The following is a 4,086-nucleotide window of genomic DNA, read 5'->3' as shown; positions in this document are numbered from 1 at the left end:
AGTGGTAGTAGTAGTGGTAGTAGTAGTAGTGGTAGTAGTAGTGGTAGTAGTAGTAGTAGTAGTAGTAGTAGCAGCAGTAATAGCAGTAAAAGCAGCAGCAGCAGCAGCAGTAGTAGTAGAAGTAGTAGTAGTAGTAGTAGTAGTTGTTGTAGCAGCGGCAGCAGCAGCAGCAGCAACAGTAGCAGTAGTAGTAGTAGTAGTAGTAGTAGTAGTAGTAGTAATACATGACGTTTCAATAAACTCGTCACATATTTAACAATTAATTAACCTCCTCTCTCAAGATAACTGCATCACTGAATGAATTCTTCGGCGATAAGGTTTTCATTTTCGAAGAAGAGGCACATTGCAAGTACTTAAGAACCAGTGAAGTTGCAACTGTTCTGTGAAAACATAATGAATCTCTAATTTTACGCGAATTCATGCTTCTGAAATTAATGTATAGAATTACTATTTAGCTCTTCTATAAGCTGAAATGATTGAAAAGCGAGTAGACAAATTGTCGTGTTACAGTATATCGTACACCGAATTCTGTAGCTGCTAGTGTTGAACTTCTCGAAAACTATGGCGAAGAAAAGGGGAATTATATTGAGACAAACTCTGTTTTCTCATCGCATTTAACTAAATGTACGATGGCGATGATTTAGTAGAGTTTTTAAAGCATGTGACGAAATAAATTGCGGTGTTTCTTTTGGTTGTTTACGTTCCGAGTTCAAACCATGCCGAGATCAAATTCGACTTCCATCCTCTCGGGATCGATACGATAAAGAATAGGTTACAACGTCGACTTTTCCGAAGCAGTTGTTGTCACATGGGTGAACACTCTCTAAATTAGACAAATATTAAATTTACTTGAATAATCAAATGAAATATAGGTACCTGTACATTAGTACCAATGATATAAGTTCATTTGTATTATAGTAAAGTTCATATGTACTCCACTATGATGCCATGCTATGATGCCATGAGCTGTCAGAATCGTTAGTACGCCGGGCTAAATACTTAGCGGCATTCAATCTGTCCTACCGTTCTGAGTTCAAATTCAGACGAAGACAGCTTAGCCTTTCATCCCTTCCAGAGCCGATGAAATGTGTGCCAGTTAAGCATTGGGGCCGATGTAATCGACTAACCCTAGATTAATACTATACTATGCAAAGCATTAGTCTGAGAAAGATACCAGTATACTTTTCTGGGGATCTGCGGGAATTTGAAGTTCCTGTTCGTAAATTATTGATGATTATAAGAGAGTCCGAAACATCAGTGTCCAGAAAGTAGGTGTTGTACTAATACCAACAAAGTGATCAATAAAATCCATTTGCCCAGTCAAACTGAAAATACCAAGATTTTCTTTTGAATAGTAATGGGTGACGTCAAAAGAATCGAGAATATATAATGTATGTACGTACGTACGTACGTCTGTATGTATCTGTCTGTCTCTTTGATTGTCTCACCCTCCATCTTTCTCATTCTCTCCTTCTCCCTCCCTCTCTCTCTCTCCCTCTCTCTCTCTCTCTCTCTCTCATATATATATATATTTGCTATCTAAATGTGGCGGTCATATAGAGAAGGGTGTTACTGATGATTTTAGCTCCAGGAAGACATCTCCTCCAGTTGGCCAACGTCACACAGTCTGTGTCCGATTAGTATTTGCGAGGGAGGCCTCTGCTCCTATCTTTACCCTTACGTGATACACACAGACCCGGGTTTCTTCAGTGTATGTTAATCACTGGCTAGTAATGAAGAACTCATTCCACTCGTAAAATACTCTATCCTTTTTCTAGCGACATAGTGTTGCTGACCTCGTAAAGCGGGAGATAAGTTATATTAGATCTCTGAGTGGGAGATAAACAGAAACAGTACGGAATCGTAAAATATATTTGCCAACTAAATGTGGCGGTCCTATAGAGGACGGTGTTACTGTTGTTTTAGCCCCAGGAAGACATCTCCTCCAACTGGTTAACGAGACACGGTCTGTGTTCGATTAGTAATTTGCGAAAACTATTATACTCACCATTTTGTGAGTATAATATCCTAAATAATATACTATACTTTAGTCGAGTGATTCTCTTGCTACTTTGAGTTTCACCTGTAGGTGAACATTTGCTGAAGTTAAATAGACTGTTATTTATATTAAACGATGCGAAAATTTAATTATGAGGTTCGTTTGGGTGGTTATCTATCTGTATAAAGAAGTTCTTGGACTGTAACATTGACTTATAACGATTCACCTATCAACACATTACACGCACTCACTCATAATAAACTTGTGGATGTTCTGCGCTTTCTACTGTAATTAATACAGCCTCTGCCTCTCTGGATTCGAAAACTGATCCCTTACTAAATCAAGATCCCGTGATTGAACCCTCCCTCCAGTCATTATCGTTACTCTGTCTCATACCCAACTTCACACGAAACACTATGTTTCCATGATCTTTTTCTACCTTAGCTTCTCACTGCTAAGATTCTCAAGTTCAATCAGCAAACACCAAACTGCAAATAATAAAAGTAAGTGATTACTGTCATCTAACCCGACAATAACTATCATTATAATATTGACCTTAAGCCTTATTTTAATAAATTATTATTATGAGGATTGACATGACAAAAACCAGATAACAGAGCACTGAGTAATTTCTATTTTCAGTATAGCTACTTTACAAGAGTTAAATTTCACTTTATTCGCTGCTGACTTTCGGCTCTGTAGATTCGATTACTTTGTATAATAATACGTATGCATTTATACATAACCATACATAGTTATGCTTAGACGTCCATGCGCTCATACTTACGTAACTTATATATACGCATAAGATATGCGGTACTAAGGTATAGACGTATTTTCTGTTATTTTAGAGATGAAGTTCATATTAAGAATGAGTGCGGGCTATCTTGGGCCCGGGGCCGTTGCATCACGCTACGTTTCGATATTTATGTTTCGCATTGCAAAAATAAGGAGAGAGTTCAGAAATACTTAATGAACAAACGGGAAATTAGAGCAGTGAACCCTCCGCCCAAATGCGATCGAGGACGTTAATAATGTCATATATATATACTAACACGCACACACACACACACACATATGGTGGTCGTCTCTCTCTCTCTCTCTCTCTCTCTCTCTCTCTCTCTCTCTCTCTCTCTCTCTCTCTCTCTCTCTCTCTCTCTCTCTCTGTCTTGTGTGTATCTTACTGTGTGTGTTTGTGGGTGTGTTCATGTACATGTGTATGTATACATATATACAGTATATAATAGAAGCAAAGAAAAAAGACTGCTGAAGGTAGCATACCCTTTTTAACACCTGCCTTATGTTGTTTAAATTGCATATGTTGGTAGACTAACTTTTGTAGCCCTTCTTCATGTCATTCTTCATTGCAGTTAAATAATGTTTTTCAATCAAAAGCAAAGTGCTGCCATTCAAATTTTGTGGAAGTAAGTTGTGCAGGTTGTCCGATATCTGCAGAAGGCAACAGGTTGTTTCAGAGGTGACGCCGTTGATACGAGCAATGTGTACAGATGGATGAAGATACTGAAAAATATAAAAGAACACATTAGAAGAAAGTTACTAAACAAGAATATAAAAACTACCCCCATTTACCATGGCAATGCACGACTGTTAACCCCTTTCACACAAACCAGGCAATCGGAAATTAAGACGATCAATTGTCCTTCATAGTAAATTCCCGATCTGGTGTCGCCTAATTTCCATCTGTTCAGTCCAAACAAAAGCAATATTCGTGGACAAAAATCTGTTGACAAAAAGAGATGGTGGTGGCTGTGAAGAAGGTGCTACGACTGAGCTCACTTGAATTATTTTATAGAAGATTTGAGACTTAGGTTCGACGGTGGCGCGATGTATTGCTTATTACGAAATTTACTTTGAATAGTGTCTTTGTATTAAAGAAGAGATATTATGAGCAATTTAAGCAACAATTACCAGTTAATAAAAATAAAAATATCAAGCCGCATTTCTAGCCGTGGCCCTTTCAGTATATGTTTGTATGTATGTATGTATGTATGTATGCGTGTGCATGGTGTATGCTTACATATTTACATATATACGTACATGCATACATATATATATATATATATATA

The 4,086-nt window shown here is 37.6% G+C and overlaps 1 long non-coding RNA gene across 2 annotated transcripts in view; it reads right to left on the bottom strand.

The window, feature by feature from the left end:
- The window catches only part of LOC106879850 (uncharacterized), a 201,271-nt gene that overhangs the window by 164,241 nt on the left and 32,944 nt on the right, over positions 1-4,086 (bottom strand). For both annotated transcript variants that reach the window (XR_008264389.1, XR_008264390.1), the window contains exon 2: positions 3,281-3,520. This is a non-coding gene — a long non-coding RNA (uncharacterized LOC106879850). The remainder of the gene's footprint in view (positions 1-3,280; positions 3,521-4,086) is intronic.

Source organism: Octopus bimaculoides, chromosome 6 (assembly GCF_001194135.2).
Source record: "Octopus bimaculoides isolate UCB-OBI-ISO-001 chromosome 6, ASM119413v2, whole genome shotgun sequence".
Classification (NCBI taxonomy): Eukaryota; Metazoa; Mollusca; class Cephalopoda; order Octopoda; family Octopodidae; genus Octopus; species Octopus bimaculoides.
The sequence above is the reverse complement of the archived record's forward strand: the minus strand, read 5'-3'. Positions and strand labels throughout refer to the sequence as shown.